The sequence below is a fragment of the Thrips palmi genome, unplaced genomic scaffold, assembly GCF_012932325.1.
Source record: "Thrips palmi isolate BJ-2018 unplaced genomic scaffold, TpBJ-2018v1 HiC_scaffold_16, whole genome shotgun sequence".
Taxonomy (NCBI): Eukaryota; Metazoa; Arthropoda; class Insecta; order Thysanoptera; family Thripidae; genus Thrips; species Thrips palmi.
The window spans coordinates 9,601,782-9,620,825 of NW_023144625.1; the positions used below are offsets into that span (position 1 = coordinate 9,601,782).

Here is a 19,044-nt window from a genome sequence, read left to right on the forward strand (position 1 = left end):
CCGCGCCTCTGGTCGTGATAGCGCGTTGCCCCACATCCAGCCATCCATCCCAGATCCTCGAAGGGCTTTGCGCTTGGCGGGGCGGGGCGGCGTCGCGGCCAAGACGCGCAGACAGAGGCACGTGCGGCGCCAAATCGTGGCCAACGCCAAGGGCACGCCGCGGCTCCGCGGCACCGCGGCGCTAAGGCTTCGCGGCGACCCCTGACCCGCCCGCGGCCGCCCGCCACTGCACAGAGGGCCAAGCGACCGGTGGAGAAGGGAAAAAATTCTAAACGCGTTTTGAGCTATTGAGTCGCTAAACAGGACTCGAACCGAGCTTGTGACCCCACCAATGGATTCCTCGCCCGGAGAGCAATCCATTGGTGGGGTCACACGTTCGGTTCGAGTCCTGCATAGCGACTCTGGAGCTCGAAACACGTCTAGAATTTTTACCGCCTCCGCCGGTCTTCTGGCTCACTGTGCGCACTGTTCACCCGGTCGGGGTTCGACCAGCACTTCATGACGGCCACCTGGCCCCAGGCAGCAGGCCGAGTCGCTCTGTCTCTCTTGCACTCATGGAGCGTCCCGCTAATGAGAGAGAGAGAGAGAGAGAGAGAGAGAGAGAGAGAGAGAGAGAGACAGACAGAGAGACAGGGTGACGAAAACGACTCTGTGAATCAGTCTGCGAGTGGCGGCGCGGCGCGGCCCGGCGGACCGCCCGCAAAGCTGAGGCAGGCTGGCGGCAAGCTGCCCCGGGGGACGCGAAGGCACCGCGAAGCACCGCCAAGGCGGCGTCCACTCGACGCCACTCACTCCAGGCACGATTGACAAATGACGAGTCACGGCACGGCTGGCAGGTGGACACGTCAGTCCGTCCGTCGAGGCGGTCGAGATGACACACTCACACACACACAGACAGACACAAACACACAAACACGCGCGCACGGCGGGGAAATGCGCTGCAGACGGGGTCCGTTTAGCGAGTGACTTGGTTAGTTTTAAACGCCGCGGGGGTCAAAGTCTGCGTCCGCGCGCTGGCCGGGCCGAGGGCCGGGCCGACGGCGAGCCTGCGGGCCGCGGGATTGTGGATCGTATCGGGGGAGATGGAGAGCCACTGCCACTGTCACACAGTGGGCCAGAAGATCGGTGGAGGCGGCCAAAACACTAGACGCGTTTTGAGCTACAGAGTCGCTAAACAGGACTCGAACCGAACGTGTGACCCCACCAATGGAGTCCTCGTTCGGAGAGCAATCCATTGGTGGGGTCACACGTTCGGTTCGAGTCCCATTTAGCGACTCTGGAGCTCAAAACGCGTCTAGAGTTTTGGCCGCCTCCACCAGCTTCTGGCCCACTGTGCACTGCCACTGTCACCACCCCGGTCACGCCGGAGAGTCGCAGAGTGCACTTGTGAGGCTTTGGCGTTGGAACTAAACCCCTTTCAGAGCCCCGCGGCTTGGGGACGCATGACGGACGAGGGGGCGGGGCGGGGGCGCTATGGGGGATGCGATTACTGCGCCCCCGAGGGACGGCCGACGACGGCCGTTCCCACAGGCGGGGAAAGTGGGGTCGTGCACACAAACACAAGTATGACTCACACATACACACACACACACACACACACACACACACACACACACACCACACACACAGATGCAGACACACGCACAGGCGCGGCGCAAGCTCGTTATCGCGCCGCTTCCAAAAAGGCCCAGGAACACAGACACACACACGAACACACACGAACACACACGAACACACACACACACACACACACACAGTCCCACGGCGACGCATCCCGGCGGGCGCCTCGGCGCATTGCTCTCGCTGCTATCGATGCAGCAGTCCCTCGATTTGTGCTGCTCGGGCCACTTTCAGGGTCACGCCGCCCTGAGTCCCGCCGCGCCCCGCCGCGCGTGTCCTTATCTGGGCACGTGGCGGGGCGAGGCGGGGACTCAGCTCCACTTTTGGAGCTGGTTCCAGCGGTAACTATTGAAAGCCGCTACAGGGAAAGATTCCCGGCATTCCATGTGGAACGCTACACACAATTATCTCCCCCGCGTTACGTGGTTTGTTGCACAGGTCTATTCCCGGCGTCCCTGGGCTGGCGTGGTTGCCGCTGCCTTGGTGCTGCCTTGGGGCCCAGGGCCTGGGGCACTGCTACCACAGTGTAGTGCCACCACTCTACCAAAAATGTCCTGTAAATGCCGTTAATTTATTACCAGTTTTCACTGTAGGTCAATTCACAGCGTTTGCTGTGAACTAGTTCACGGCGTTCACTGTGATCTCGGTTACAGTGTTCACTGTGATCTGGTCCCCAGTAAACACTGTGAGATTGACGCCGCTGAGCACTGAAGTACTGCAAATCAGGCTCCAATTCACGGCGTTTACTGTGGCCAGATCACAGTGAACACTGTAACCGAGATCACAGTGAACGCCGTGAACTCGTTCACAGCAAACGCCGTGAATTGCATAACAGCAAACATTGGTAATAAATTAACGGCGTTGACAGGACATTTTTTGTAGAGTGACTGCACGTCGCGCCGCCAGCACGCCACGTCGCTTCGCACCTCGCTTTCCGAATTCCTCATCCGCGTCCTTCGTCTCCTCCATCGACAGGCGTCGTCTGCTCGGCGTCGTCTGCTCGGCGTCGTCTGCTCGGCGTCGTCTGCTCGGCGTCGTCTGCTCGCCGTCGTCTGCTCGCCGTCGTCTGCTCGCCGTCGTCTGCTCGCCGTCTGCTCGGCGTCGTCTGCTCGGCGTCGTCTGCTCGTCGTCTGCTCGCTGGCGCCGCCTCGGCTGCCTCTGCCTCGTGCTTGGGCCTCTCATTGCCATAACTCAATCGCACTGATAGTGTGTGTACGTTGCGGTTCACTGAGGTTCACTGGCCGCACGGCGCTTAGCGCCGCAGCGCTCATTCGGTCCGTCTCTCTCGCACCCATACGGGACGCCGCCTCATTTAGTGCGAGAGAGAGAGAGAGAGAGAGGGGGGGGGGCTCTCGGAAAGAGTCCGCTGCGCTGCTGCGCTTGGGCGCGCTTCTTGCATCATGATGCGGGCCTTCAGGGCCTTCGCCCGTAAGCCGAGCCGCGGATGCAGCCTGCCGCGCCGCCGCGCCGCTACCGCCATGCCGGAGGGGCGGGAGCGGCCGGAGCCCGCACCGGGGAGGGGGGTGCACAGTGGGCCAGAAGACCGGTGGAGGCGGCCAAAACTCTCGACGCGTTTTGAGCTCCAGAGTCGCTAAGCAGGCCTCAAACCGAACGTGTGACTCCACCAATGGATTGCTCGTGCGGAGAGCAATCTATAGGTGGGGTCACCACACGTTCGGTTCGAGTCCCATTTAGCGACTCTGGAGCTCAAAACGCATCCAGAGTTTTGTCCGCCTCCACCGGCCTTCTGGCCCACTGTGGGGTGGGGCTGAGGGGTGGGGCGGGGGGGCGGGGTTGAGGTAGGGCTCGGGAGTGACTCATGCAGGGCCGGCGGCGGAGGGCGGAGCGCGGTGCGGCTTGCAGGGAAGGGGACATGCACACGCACACACCGACGCACAGACACGAGCACACACACATTCTCAGACCGCGCCGCAGAGGCCCGTCCCAGAGGTTACTGCTCGCTCCACTCTCGGCGGCCCACAGTGTGCCCACAGGCCGGCCGCGGCCGGCCGGCCAGTCTTGGCGACCAAATCAAAGTCGCGGATTCCATTACTTTTATCGCGTTTCGTTATCGAAGGCCGGCCTCGCCAAAGCTCACGCACACACGCACACATACACGCACACACACACACACACACACACACACACACACACACACACAGGCGCACGACACGCACTGGCCACTTTGGCACTGCTAGGGTCGGCTAGGTGCGTGGGGGCGGTGGCTCTTTGCGTGGGAAGTGGAGACGCCGAGATAAGCGGACACGGCGGACACACCCCCTTCAGGCCGGGGCGGGGTGGGGGCGGGGTGGGGGCGGGGTGGGGGCGGGGTGGGGCGGGGCGGGGCGGGGCGGGGCGCCCAATCCGCCCGGAAGCGAGTCATCAACTGGCGTCAAATAAGTAAGACTCGCCGCACAGCGCGCGTACCCGGTATGCTGAGGTTGGCGGCGTCGTGCTGCAGCCTGCTGTGCCGCGAGCGCGCGCGCGCGCACACACACACTCACACACACACGCACACACGCACAGGTTGACACGGTCGGCGACGGCAAGGAAATTTCCTGCCACCAGACGCGGCCTACGGCTGGGCACGCTCACGGCGACGACGAGGAGGAAAGTCCCTGCAGGCTGGCTGATTCCGAAGGGGGAGGTCCTCTCTCTCTCTCTCTCTCTCTCTCTCTCTCTCTCTCTCTCTCTCTCTCTCTCTCTCTCGCACCAATACGGGACGCCCGTCTCGAGGGCGCCGGCGTGGTGACCGGGAATGCGGTGCTGGCGGGTAAAGACGTAAAGACGCGGTGCTCGGGATGCTCTAGGGTCCGCTTCAGTCCCACCAGAACCGATATATACCTGTATATACCTGAAGAGGACGAGCCGTTCTAATAAAGGGGGTGTCAACTCCCTCCAGACGACGCCGAAAAGACGACGACGACGGCAGAGAAACTCCTGCAGACAGGACGACAGGGACTCGAGACGGTGCCGAGACGGCGCTCCGCCCTTTGCTGTCGTTACCCTACGCCGTCCGGCCGGCCGTCCCACACAAAGAGAGGTAGCGACGCGAATCTAGCGACACTGCCGAGCACGACCTCAGCGCGCGCGCGCGCGTGTGTGTGTGTGTGTGTGTGTGTGGTGTGTGTGTGTGAGAGAGAGAGAGAGAGAGAGAGAGAGAGAGAGAGAGAGAGAGAGAGAGAGAGAGAGAGAGAGTGTGTGTGTGTGTGTGAGAGAGAGAGAGAGAGAGAGAGAGAGAGAGAGAGAGAGAGTGGTGGGAACCGGCGAGCCATCGACAACATTGGTTCTCATTTGCTGCGCTTTACCCCGCCCCGCCCCGCCCCGCCCCGCCCCGCCCCGCCCCACACGTCCGACGGCAGGTACTTGTTGTCCTAGGTCGGCGCGTCCGCCTCCTCCGCAGTCCCTCCAGTTTGCTCCAGAGGTCCTTTCCAGCGCTTTCTCCTGCTGCGCGCGGCCTCACACACAAACACGGACCGCGGCGGTCAAGCCTCACCCGCACCTCGAAGACCTTAAGGACCTTTAGCCGGGCGCGCGTGAGGTCATCGTCGGGCAGGCCGTCGTGCACGCGGCGCTGCTCGGCCGTGCGGGGGCGGGCCTGGCGGGCTTGGCGGACGCGTGTGCAGCACGGCTTGCGTCACGCGAGCCTCCGAAGACCGATCGGCCGGACGGACGGGCCGAGAAGCACCGAGGTTCGGCAGTTCGGCGACCAAAGCGAACGGTTCTTCGCAGAAGCGCGGCACAGTGGGCCAGAAACCGGCGGAGGCGGCCAAAATTCGAGACGCGTTTTGAGCTCCAGAGTCACTAAGCAGGACTCGAACCGAACGTGTGACCCCACCAATGGATTCCTCGTCCTGAGAGCAATCCATTGGTGGGGTCACACGGTCGGTTCGAGTCCCATTTAGCGACTCTGGAGCTCAAAACGCGTCTCGAATTTTGGCCGCCTCCGCCGGTTTCTGGCCCACTGTGCGCGGGGCAAGCCCGCCAGCGGCCGGCACCTGTCGCCCCCGGGGGTCCTTTTGTTGTTGCTGCTGCTGCAAGGCTGCTGCTGTTGTTGTTAAACGGGTGGCCCTGCAGCGCAAACTCCAGAAACTCACCGGTGCGGCGGCGGTGCGACGGTTCCCCGGCGGTGCGTGCGTCCTGCGCCTTCCTCACGACGGCCGGTGCATTTCTCCGGAGCGGCTCTCGCACCTCTTCCCGGGAAAGAAATTGGCACCAGTTCCTGAGACGACGCGACAACGCACAACACTTTTCTTCCAGGCACTTTTTAAGCGGTCTTGTTTACTTCGTTGCTTGCTGCACACACAGGCAGATAGACACGCACACAAACACACACGCGCACGAGGCGAGACTCGTCCCGGCGAGAGGGACGCTCTGCTTCGCTCTGCTTGCCGCGAGTCGCGCGTGTCTTGGCCGCGGAGGCCGTCTGCTCCTGCACGCGAAGCACGCGCACTGTAAGTCGCGCTCGACCGCCGGCCGAACACTGACTGAGCTGGCGGCTGGCGCTGGCGCTGGCGGCAAGCGAAGTCGGCCGCCACCCTGCCTGGCTGCCTGCCTGACTGCCCGCCAGGCTGCCTGCCCGCCAAGCGGAGCGCGGGGCCGCGGGGGATTGAAAGGGAGGGGGCGGGGAGACGCCGCGGTGCCGTGGTCCAGCCGGAAAGCATCCCGTCAATGGGGGATTAGTGAGAGCACGCCGGCCATTCAAAGGTGTTTTAATTCATTCGGCTTCAAGCTTCTTGTGGTGCAGTGCTGCCACATCAGTAGGAAAACATTCTCTTAGTACAGCCGAAGGGTTGCCAACCGCGTCCTGCCGACCAGACAACTTCTCGACAACGAAGCCAAGATATTGCCTAAAGACAGGGTTACGTTTTTGGCAAATCCTTTCGTGCATGGTGATAATTTTCGTTAAGGCTTCAGGCTTAGACAGGTCTAAGGCTTCGGAGAGCAATCCATTGGTGGGGTCACTCGTCCGATTCGAGTCCCATTTAGCGACTCTGGAGCTCAAAACGCGTCTAGAGTTTTGGCCACCTCCGCCGGTCTTCTGGCCCACTGTGGGTCGGTCTTCGTCCACGCGCGCGTACGCGGTCGTCCACCTTGGGCGACGCGACGGAGGGAGGGAGGCACTCCGTTTGGAACGGAACGAGGAGTCGAGATATTCTAATTGCCGCACACTCATCCGGGCCAACGACGCGCCGACACGGCCGCGCTCTCGGAAGGCCCGGAAAGCCCGACGCCTTCCATCATTACATCCATGTTCTCCGAAGTCGGCTTCGCGCGGGGGCGCGCCGCGCCGGCCCGGTCCCGCAAGGTATATGCTCCCCGAAATTAATAATTATTATTCAAAATGATTTTCGGAACGCAGGCGGCCGCGGCGGCGAGCCAGCAGACTCCTTCAGCAGGCGGGGACACCGGCAGAGGCTTTCTTCACCACGACGGTGACGACATCCACGACGTCCAGGACGACTCGGAATCCAGCAGCAGCGGCAAGGGAGGCTGTTCGTTCACCCAGAAAAGCTCGAGTGTACACTACATGCACAGTGCCAAGTACACTGCCAACGCGGCGCGCTGCTCTGGCGGAAATGATGCCGCCGTCGCGGTGGTCTTCTCCTTCTCGAAGCACAGCGCCGGGGGTCGCATAGGGTTGCCTCACGCGGCCGTGACGCACAGGGAAGCCCTGCAGCAGCAGACTGATTCCCGAAGTCATTTCCATCGGTCTGTCTCTCTCGCACTCATGGAGCGTCCCATAAAGGTGCGAGAGAGACAGAGCGACGGTTCTCGGAATCAGTCTGCAGCAGGGCGTGCGCGCGCAGAAGGCCCAGAAGGCCCTGATGGAGGAGGCGTGCCGCGCGTAATGGTCCTGCTGGACATGATGAATGGGACGCGCGGCGCGGCGGGGCGATTCGGCCAAATGCGTCCGAGGACGATCACGCCGTCGCCGTGCTTCCTGCGTGTTGACATCGCCGAGGTGCGCGGCGGCGCGGCGGTGCTGGAGGAGCCAGACAAGACCGACGCCGCGGCGACGCGGCGGGGTTGCGCGCGCGACCCTTAGCGACCAGCCATATTAATCCGGTTGCAAAACCCGGATCGAAACCGCACGAACCGGGACCGGCGGCGGCCTGGCCGGCCGGGGCCTGGCGGCCGGTGGCCGCTCCGCCCCGCGCCGCTGACAGTGTGGTGCGTGGCGGCTATTTCGAGACATCGGCCGGCCGGCCCGCGTCCGCACGTCGCGCCGGGCCGTCTTGTGCCCGGTGCCGCCCTGGGCATGCCTCGCGCTTCGGACCAAACGCCCGAATCAGGCACTTTTCCCACTGCGTTCTTGTTTTTTGGCCGTGCGGCCGCCGGCGCGCCCGTGCGAGCGCAGAGAGCAGTGAATGAGTGGGCGTAGCCGCACAGTGGGACAGAAGACCGGCGGAGGCGGCCAAAACTCTAGACGCGTTTTGAGCTCCAGAGTCGCTAAATGGGACTCGAACCGAACGTGTGACCCCACCAATGGATTGCTCTCCGAACGAGGAATCCATTGGTGGGGTCACACGTTCGATTCGAGTCCTGTTTAGCGACTCTGGAGCTCAAAACGCGTCTAGAGTTTTGTCCGCCTCCACCGGTCTTCTGGCCCACTGTGAGCCGTCGAGGAGGTGGCCTGGTGGCGAGCACTGCAGACCTGCAGACGGACTGCGAGAGCCGTTTTCGTCGCTGTCTCTCTCTCGCCCCCATGGGAAACGCCCCGTGAGTGCGAGTGAGACAGAGCGACGAAAAGGACTCTCGGAAGCAGTCTGCTGCCGACACTACCGGCAGGCGAGGATAGACCAGGTGGCCAGGGACTCGGCGAGTACACCCTTTCCCGCCGTGGGGCGTTGCCCCGGCTGCCCGCCCCGCCAGTTTCGTTATTTTCCTTCCGCGATTCCCCCTTCCTGATCGAGATGTTTAATTTTCTTTCAGCGGTTCATTTGTTTCTTAGCGTTCCTTTTGATCCTTTCTGGCATTGCCGCTGGCTCGCGGTACATGGACGTTTGTGTCGGAAGGAGCCCGGCAAGGAACGCATTGGCAGTCTCGCCAACCTGCCAGCATGCTGCCAGTCGGCCGGTCGTCATTGTTGCCAACTGAATATCATACGCTTCAGCGAGCACGCCCTCAGATTAAGTGGCAGTTTCTCATCGGCGAAGTGTGGGACCCGGACTGGAGCACCGTGAAAAAAGCGAGAGGAATTTCTTGCGCGGCATGATTCATCCTGGCGTCCGCAGAGAAATTAATAAGAATAAAATACACATCAGAGTTGCATTGTTCATTTATTTTCTTCGTGGGTGATTTCATTGAAATGACACTGGTAATATTTCTGTACCATGAGACAGCATGTCGGGGCTGCCCCGCCAGGGCCCCGCCCGACTTGTGACGACCGTGGATTTCCTGGGTGATGCTCTGGAGGTGTGCTCGGTGACGTCAGCCTTCCCTCCAGTTCGGTCTCGGCTTTACAAAAGAGAAAAAAGTCTCCGTGCCAGACTGTCAGACCGCCGGGCTCTACCTTTGTCGTTTTCGTGGGAGGTGCACCTGATCCCCACTCATGATCCCTGTCTAAAAGTGTGTTCCCGCCCTTTCCCACGGCCCCACTTTGACCGCGCGCACTGCCGTCGTGAAGGTGTCTGTGTGTACTTTTACAGTGCGTGAGTGCACATGAAAGGGGGAGGAGGCTCTCCGCCACCCCCAACAACTGCCACCAGCTCATCCTGGACCCGTCCTGACCGCCCCTTACAGCTCGGTTATAGGGCTCTACCGTGTGAAACGCACCGGCTCCGCCTTGGACCGCGCGCGCCAACACAAGGCGCACACACACGCACACACCGACACACACACACACACCTGCGCGCGCGCTGGCAGAGGAGAGAAGACGCATCTCTCGTCCGTCGGTCCTTGTACGGTCAGGGGCGTTAATTAGAATGCGGACACCATTACCGCCACGCGGAGCAGAAAAGGAAAAGAAAAAGAAACGCCTCTCTAGAAAGAAAAGCGTAACGATGTCCGCTCCGGCCGGGGCTCGGCTTGGCTCGGCTTGGCTCCGCTTGGCGCTCGGTGAGCCTCGCCGAGACGGACGAGGAAGGCTCGAGGAAGGCGCTGCCGGCGCTGCCACACAATGGACAGACTTAGTTACTCGACGTGAACGCGTGTCCTGTCTGAGTGTCGCGGTGGTGACCGCCCCGCCCACGCCGTACGCATAACGCGTTCCTTGGTCCCCGCGGTCCCCGTGGGTGGACGGACTGCGAATAAGGCAAGGGCCGGTAAGGGCAGCACGAAAGGGCGTGAACGGCGCGACGCGACGTCGGCTTCACGCCTGGGCGGGCCGTCGTCGCCGCGACGCGCCGCGAGGCACATCGTCATCGTCGTCATCGGCGCTGTTAGGCCTCAGCAGACCTTTAGCGTTCGAGTAAGCAACTACAACAAACACAGAACTCAGACTGCAAACCTCAAATGCAGGCTGTTTCTTGTCTGAGGCAGTCACCCTCTACTGGGGGGGTATGGGGCAACCTCCGTGGAAGTATGACCCATCCCAGGTTGATGAAAGTGAGGTTCGTTGCCTTTGGACCCTTGAGTGTTGTGGAGACAGTTGAGGATGCATTGCGGTGTAGCATGGCGCCAGTCCTGCTCCTCTCGTAGTTGTCGAACCTCTTCATCAGTGTACACACTGGAGGCGAGGCGCCCCGACGACCGGTACCGGCGGCGCCAAGGACCTCGCGATGCATAAAGACAGTAGTCGACGCCCCGGACGGGGAGAAATGCCGCTGTCTCAGGTAAAGTTCGGGCAGCCATAACCTCAAAATAGTCGCAGGAGTCGAAGTTTGAATGCGGTCGCTGCTTCCAGCAGGCCTCGCTACCGGGAGAAACCGCGGGTGCACCACCACTCCGGCAACCCTACAAATCAACTGAATATCCGGCTTTTCATCCCTTGATGACATCGCTTGAATAAATTGCTCTCATAAAGTGGAGCTGTTGAACTAATTTTCCAAAATTCCACGCGGAGTCCTCAGTACAATGCCTTTATTTCTGCGCCAAGAGTTGGCCGCCTCGGCAGAGACGCGACTCCAGCGAGCGGACACCGCGTGGCACTGGCAGGCCCAACATATCGCCCGACTGTCGCTTTCGATCCCCGAAGGGCGGCGGCCGGCGCGAAAATGGCTCGACATGTGTGCGGCACACTGTGCGGCAGGCGGCCGAGTACACGGCGCCGAAAATAGAGCGACGTACCTGATAAATTATTTCGGAGCGGGCCGCGTCACCGGGCCGACTGTACTCCTGTACTCCACCTGCAGCGACCGATTGGGTAACATCATTCGGCGCTACTAATCGCACACGTGGATCGCGAGCACTGCCAACTGCACACAATACAGGAGGCGGCGTCGCGTCTTGAGGGTACGCTTTATTTCGGTTGGGTTGGCAGCTCGGGTTTTGGCACACGCCGCTGACAGCCGATTCGCACCACACCGCCGCTGCCTGCGTCTTGAGCGACAAAAATAAGAAAAATATGGAATACCAAAAGTGTGAGCAGGACGTATACTAAAAGAAAGACGGCTGGCGGGTAACCGATTACGTGGGGTGGTTCGACCTTTACCGTGAGACGGTCAAGGCGGCAAGGGCGGTGAGCGCTCCGATGCCCCGCGATGCTCAGCGACTTGACTCGGCGCCAAACGCGAGGGGTGAATCACTCAGCGTTCTGGTGTACACATGAGTACAGGAGTACGGGTGAGTACACCTTGCTTTACTCCTAAATTTCACAATTTTAAATTTTTAAGGCTTTATTTAGCGTTTTTAACGGCACTCAACGTTAAATCGGTCGTAAAACTAGAGCATTTCGTCCTTTTTAAACTTGTGAGTACACTGAGTACGGGCAAATTTGTACACATGAGTACACTAGTGATTCACCCCTCGGCCAAACGGCTGTCGGTCGGGACGACGGGGTGGAGCGGTCAGCCTGGCTGGTGGAGCCGAGCAAGCGGAGCGGTTCTCTTTCCATTCAGACAAACTATGACAATCAGCACAGCATGCATTCACTCAGAGCGCAGCGCAAAAAAAGAACTATCAGTACCGCCAATTTTTTTTGTGGTATGGCAAGAAGAAAAAAGTTCTGCCAACAGCAAAAAGGTAAATGTAAAGTGTCAAAAAAGGTGGCTACGCTTTTTTTTAGCGAAAGTGGAAGTTTACTACCGGCAGAGTTATAGTTTTTCAACTACCGAAAAGTCGAAGCGACCAGCAAACAATGGTTTTACTTCTGCTCGTTTGCGTGTGCAGCGTGTGCAGCTTGTGCAGCTTGTGCAGCCGGGACACGACCGGGCCTGATCAGCGGATTGCAATGTGCAAAGCCACACCTGTATGTAGTGTCCGCACGCCTCGGCGGCCACGGCATCGCGCATCGCGGCGCATCGCGGTGTAGTGGTCGAGGTTTAGTGCGAAGCTAATGACCCTACGCGTCGCCGCATCGCCAGCAGACACTCTCTCTCTCTCTCTCTCTCTCTCTCTCTCTCTCTCTCTCTCTCTCTCTCTCTCTCTCTCTCTCTCTCTCTCTCTCTCTCTCTGCCTCTCTCGCACCTAGACGGGGCGCCACGTGAGTGCGAGAGAGACAGAGCGACGAAAACGACTCTCGGAATCATTCTGCAGCAGCAGCCTAAACACAGACGAATTTGTTGCAGGGTAGTGTTTTGACGTGAGGCGAAGGCGTTTATTTAATTTTGAGCCTGCCGTCCAGCTGCACGGAATACTGCGCCTTGCAGGAGGCGGCGGCGATGCGATGCGAGGGTCATTGGCTCCAACCCTGACCACCGCGCCGATGCATGCCGATGCGGACATGACACTGCTCGCCCTGCATGCAGGTGTGGCTCACACCCGCCAAAATTTAACGGGACATGAATGGTACAATTTCACGAACACTGCAAGAAAAAGTGTGAATAGTGCAACAAAAGTACAACAAAAAAAACTGTACAATAAAAGTACAACAGTGATCGTAGAAAGTACAACGAAAATTGTACAAACCACAACGAGGCCTGGACTGCACAGAACTCGTCGTATGTCAGTTCCATTGTACTTTGCACGTAGTACTTTGAGAGTACAATAAATTTCTGATAAAAAAAATTGCGCCAGGAATTTGTGTACTTTTGTTGTGGCTTTCTTGCAGTGAATGGTCATTGTTTGTTTGCAGTACATACGTACAGGCTTACCAACTTCAATTTACGAAAGTCTCTTGTTTTCTCTACGAGACAATCACTGGAAAGCAAAACACACGCCGTCGCTGTATTTAAACTCTGGACCTGGCTCGCCCCAAATACTCCACCGCAAAACGCCTCGCCGCCGGTCGGGCGGCGCGGAGACGGGGTTATCGTTTGATTGAATTCTAACGAGGCGCTTGGCGGTCCACTGCGCTGCGCATCTATCCAGTGTGCCACCACACGGCTCAGGAAAGTCTCGGGACCACCGGCCGAGGACGAATGCGGAAAAGGGTTGGAGATAAGCGACGCGCTCCAGGCCCTCCATGACGTCATTTGATGTCAAAATTGTCACAACTTCGACCAAAAGACCCAAAGAACAGAAAAAGATCACGATGATGTCAAATGATTGGTGACAAGATGACATCATTGCCGAAAGTTAGCGTTTTTAACATCAAGTGCATGCATGATGCATATCCTTTTAATGAATACTGTATGATATCTTACGAAGTCAGTTTGACCCAACTACCCAGTCAAATTCCAGTCACGAGGGGTCACTGATGCAGAGTGCGAATTTTATCAAATTTAGCTTACTTGACGTCAACATGACCTTGTTCTCTGGGGAATGTCATTGACCCACCGACAGTCGTATTGGCGTGTCATTTTGACTTATTTTACAACTTTACGCGTGTTTCGTGTTATTTGGGCTGCTACTGCAAGGCCTGGCTAGGCTAGGCCAAGCCACGAGGACAGAACGAGGTGGCGATACCCAAACGGAACCCAAACGGAGGCTTCGGGTTTCGCGGAGGTCGCTGACCGAGCGAGCGAAAGGCCACTCGAAACTTGGCACTTGGCTCAGTCGGCCGAGTCCGCCGTCCGCACCGCCGTGGAGGGCAAGTTCGCCGTTTGCAGGCCAAGCTGAAGGGTCACGGGGGGCTGGCCCATGGGCTGGCCCGCGGCCCGAGGGTTGGCCCGGCTCGCCACGCCCACCCAGGTTCTGAACTGAACCCGGGAATGCGGCAGGGCACGGTAAAAGTGCCGCGAGGGGACCTCACTTGGACTGGTGACTGGACTGAATTTACACTTTAGAATGTAAAACTTACGAAATGCGTTACAAAAAATGCCGCCAATGGGGGCAAATTTACGCGTTTCTGCCGGCTTTCTAAGTGACCAGGCTGAGACAAGGCAGTGACTGGAGTCAGGGGTGTACACTGATGACTGGCCGAAGTGACGCACCCCTCGAAGTGCCGCCATTTCTGTAAAGCTGTCAAATTGGACAAGTTTGAAAATTCCGGAAAATTCACTCGAGCGACGAAGAAGTCTGCTTCCTTGTGGACGCCCCCCCTCCCCGGCACCCAGCATGCAGCATTGCGAACCAAGAGCCAAGCAGGGGAAGCTCCACCAGTGCAGCACTGCAGCAGGCTGCTGCCGAGGCAGCGCTTGGCGGCGACGGCAACAAAGAAATCGACATTTTAATCGCGTCTTGTGCAACAACAATTTTTCACGCTACCGGCGGGAAAAAAAGACAAACAAAGACGCATCGGCGGCACGAGCGCTACGCGCTGCTTTATGAATGAAGAGCGCCTCCGATCGCGCCGATTAAAATGGCGCGAAAAAGCACCTCGCCGCGTTTGGCGCCTTTTTGCTCGTTTTCGCTTCTCCAGCTGCCGGGACTGGGAGCCACTCAACCCTGACCGTGCCACCTTGTCACGCCGATCAGCGCGCAGTTTTTATTGTTTTTGTTTTTCCACCCTCTTTTTTTACGCATCAACAACCCGTTCGGCGAGTAATTGATGTATCGTTGCGCAATAACGGCAACGCGTGAACCAGTTCCATCTGCTGCTACTTCGTGTCACTTTGTGTTCTCGCCTTCGGTCCGCCACCATCACTCAATGACTCGATGCAGCACGAGGGTTTTGACGTTCGTACATCATCAGGTCCCGTTGAGCTTCGACACCTGTATAGTACCGCGCCGACTGGCTCGCCGCTGGGACTGCTTTTCTGCTGCACCTGCACTGACTGACAAACGAGTGCAAATAACGCGCTTCTCTGAGGGAGCAGCCCAGATAAAGGGTTGCAGCGCACAGTGGGCCAGAAGACCGGAGCTGGCAGACAAAACTCTAGACGCGTTTTGAGCTCCAGAGTCACTGAACGGGCATCCAACCGAACGTGTGACCCCAACAATGGATTCCTCGTTCGGAGAGCAATCCATTGGTGTGGTCACACGTTCGGTTCGAGTCCTGTTTAGCGACTCTGGAGCTCAAAACGCGTCCGGGATTTCGACCGCCTTCACCGGTCTTCGGGCAAATCCAACTGTGCTGCGCCTTCCCTTCCGCGCTGCCCAAAGTGGCGTGCGATGCCGATCGGGGAATGGGCGTGACTCACCCCGTTCGCTCTGCGTAGCGCTGCGTAGCCGTGGCGTGGCTCTGCGGTGCGCGAGGTGCCCGCGGTGTCCCCGGGGCCGCACCTGCTCCAAAGCGATGACCCGCGCCGCGCGCACGCATCATCGGCACCACAAAATCGAGACAAAGTAGAAAAACAGCGAAACCGCGCGCCCTGCCCCGGTGGGGCCCACTGGAATGTCCCCGCGCGTCTCCCGCTCCGTCGTCGCCACCGCCACATCTGTGTCTTTTTTAGGCGGCCCGCCTAGGCCAGGTGGGCCCTACACCGTGACACACACACACACACACACACACACACACACACCATCTCACACACACCATCTCTCACTCACACACACACACACACACACACACACGTGCGATACTTGCAAAACCCCACGCGGCCAACAACGTGGACGGACTTTCACTGCCACGGCAATAATATGCCAGGCAGCGCGGTCCGCGGGACGCAAAGCAACGCAAAGCGACGCAAAGGGAATTGCCGCCGCGAAAACGATTTGGCGGCATTTGTAGGAAAGCGCGCGCACACGCCGACGGCCGGCCGAAGACGGCTATTTAAATGCTGCACCACGCCGCGCGGTCGCGGGCTCAACGGCGGAGAGTCGTTGTCGTCGCTCTGTCTCTCTCGCAACTACTTACACGGCGCGCTCCATGAGAGCGAGAGAGACGGAGCGACGAAAACGGGGTTCAGTCAGCTGGTGGCCGCAGACCGGGACGGGATGACCTCACGGCCGGCTGGCCGGCCGGGGCGCGTGTACGCTTATCCGATTTGGTGTATTTGTCAAAGCCGGCCGCGATGTCGCGTCTTACACGGACTCGCGTAATCGAATTCAACCGAGAGAACAGTGAACGTGCGTCTGGGAGGCAAGGCCGTGCGTCTGGAAAGCAAGGCCGTGGTGCCAGACGCAGGCTAGCGCTGCCATGGCGCTGCTAGCGCAGGCCCGCCACCACCCGCCGCGCTTCGACGCACCTGGACGCACCCGCGGTCGCCTCCAATGTTATTATTCCTTGTAAATCCGAGCGGAGACAAATTGGTCACCGCCTTCGCCGCGTGTTGTCCGTGTTCTCCGCCTCGGTGACGCTGCAAGGCAGTGCGTTGCGTCACCGGGGGGCTGTAGTGTTCCTTGCGGGAAGAAAATTAATTTCAGCCGAAATGCAACACTGCGCGTATAGCAACCTCTATGCAGAGCAGACTGCTACCGAGAGTCGATTTCGCCGCTCTGCCTCTCTCGCGCTTCCCTACAGGTGCGAGAGAGGCAGAGCGACGAAAACGGGTCCCGGAATCAGTCTGCTGGCCAGCAAGTCGCGAAGCCTGGCGAAGCCCATCTCCCGGTCACCGCCACCGCCCCGTCGACGCCCCGTCGTCGTACAGTGGCGTGGTCGGCGCAGCGCGGCGGCGGCGGGTGGCTCAGCGCCAGAAAACAGCGCGCAAACCACCGCAGACTTCCTAGGTCAGCAGCTGCCGTGCTGACAGCAGTCGCTTACAAGTCACTTCCACCCACCGCCAGTACCACCGCACCGTAATAAAAACTATCCCAATGCGCGACGTCTGCTCTCTCCCCTCTCGCTTTTCGCACGACGAGGCTCACCGACCGACCAGCCCCTAGCTCATGCACTCGCGTGTGTGTTTTGCAGCGTGGCACCCCAGAAATACGGCTTTGTCGCTCACTCCCGCGCCTCGAGGAGTACCCAGCTAGAATCAAGTGTTCAAAACGAAGATTTGACTGGGACTCGATGAGAAATCCGTCGATTCTACGTCACATCGACGAACCAAAGCCGTTTTTTATGGAAACCTTAATGTACTAGGATGGGTTTCGCGCCAAGGGACGGGGAAGGAAACGCACCCAAGAGAACCGAAACAAAAATAAGAAGCGTCCATTTCATGGGATGGGACATTTCATGGCTTTTCCCTCCGTAACGCATATACTTCTCGTGGGTACGTCGGCCAACCGGCGAATGACCAACACTCACACGCGCGCACTCACACACACACACACCTACACACACACACACACACACCTACACACACACACACACACACCTACCTACACACCTACACACACCTACACACACACACACACACACACGCACGCAGACACACACATACGCACACACTCTCTGCGGGTTCGTGAATACTCACAGCAGCAATGACGCTGCGACGATGCCGCCGTGGCCGTGCCAATGCGGTGATGCAGAATGGCCGTACAGTACAATGGTCGCAGGCTTCCGAATCCAATCCGAATCCCCTCGCACTCACAGGGCGGCCCGTCGGGGTGCGAGAGAGCGACGGAGCGGTCCGCGTATCGCCCTAATAAAGATACCGCAGTGGAGGCATTATGCTAATGAAGGCGTGGCGCGCCACCCCTATCGCCACTGCAGTGCCCGGCACGGCCGGCCCCAACAGTGTGGTGCCGCAGACACGAATATCACACTTTTTGAACGCAGCGCCGCGCCGGTTTGCGGTTGGCGCTCAAATAAGTGGCCGAAATAGCGGGTCGGGCCGCCGTCTCGCCAGATGATTGGTCCGGGCGGGAGGGGAGGGGAGGGGTCACCGCCAGCCGATGTCGGGGCGGTCTCCGCGCGGCGCGGACTCGAAAATGGGAGTCATCGCGCCGCCTCGGGGAAAACGAAACTGAAATCGAAAACGAGCAGTGAGCGAGCGTACGACGAGTAGCCTCGCAGCGAGGTGCGCGGGCGCGGCCGGCCGGTCAGCGACCCCGCGGCGACCTAGCCTAACGGCGGACTAAAGGCAGCGCGGTGTTGCAGCACCCACGCTCTCGGCCTCCGCCACGGTCTCCACGGCGTCGCCGAGGACGAGTCGTAAAAGAGCGGCCGCGCCGCACTGCACGGCGTGGCACGGCGAGCAGTGCAACCGGGAGCGCTGCGCGGAGGACAGCATGGGGCAGTGCAGTGTCCGAGCGCGGCGGCGGCAGACGCGGATCCAGCGGGCAAAAGGGCAACTGCCTCCCCCTTGACCCCTGGATGGCCGCCTGAAAAGTCGGCAAAAAGCAGCACTCTGCCCTCCTCCTTGACCCCTGGATGGCCGCCTGAAAAGTCGGCAAAAAGCAGCACTCTGCCCTCCCCCTTGACCCCTGGATGGCCGCCTGAAAAGTAGGCAAAAAGCAGCACTCTGCCCTCCTTAAGTACGGAAAAAGTGCTGTCCGCTCCCTTTGGCCTGCTCTGGATCCGCCACTGGGAAACCCAGCGACCCAGCTCGAAAATGGGGAGCAAAAAAATTGGCGTCTTTAAATTTGCGCGGCAAAGTGAGGCGAGGAGGCGGTTCGCACTCCTTTGGCCGGCAATCCTTTTCATCTCGTCATCCGGCTCAGTGATCGTGGTCCATGATCCGCGGGCCTGGCCCGCCCGCAAGCTTTCTCTGCTCCGCGCTCCGCCTTTGACGTGCATGGATCACTGTCCCGGCTGCGCCTTGCCTGCGACACCTTGCCCGCCCTGCCTCGCCAGCCTCGCCGCGCGAGAGGGGCTTTCATTCGCGGCTTTTGTCATTGCGAGATTGCCGTTTCGGATGCCGTACACGGTAAAAAGGAGTCGGTCTTTCCGACCGGAATGGGTTTGTAGTGCGAGTGGCGCCTCCTCGCCTCCTTCGGTGCACTCTATGCGCGCTGCGCGTGGTCGCATCGCGGTGTCGCTAATCGCACTATTCGCAGTCCAGCGTGCGCATAACTGCCTCTGCATTATTCATCCTCGTCTGCACGCACAGTGCGCACAGCACCGCGAGGGCCGTGTGGGACGGCGCCGGGGAAACGTATATATATATATCGCGACCAGAGCAAAACGGCGACGGGAAAAAAAAAAAATAGAAGTGGCTCGGGATTATTTTCTAT

The 19,044-nt window shown here is 59.6% G+C and overlaps 1 protein-coding gene across 1 annotated transcript in view; it reads right to left on the reverse strand.

Moving 5' to 3' along the window:
* The window catches only part of LOC117642597 (D(4) dopamine receptor), a 42,388-nt gene extending 36,295 nt beyond the window's left edge, over nt 1–6,093 (reverse strand). The window contains exon 1 of the mRNA XM_034380902.1: nt 5,718–6,093. The gene's annotated coding sequence lies outside the window, so the exon portion shown is untranslated. The remainder of the gene's footprint in view (nt 1–5,717) is intronic.
* Between the last annotated feature and the right edge of the window lie 12,951 nt (nt 6,094–19,044).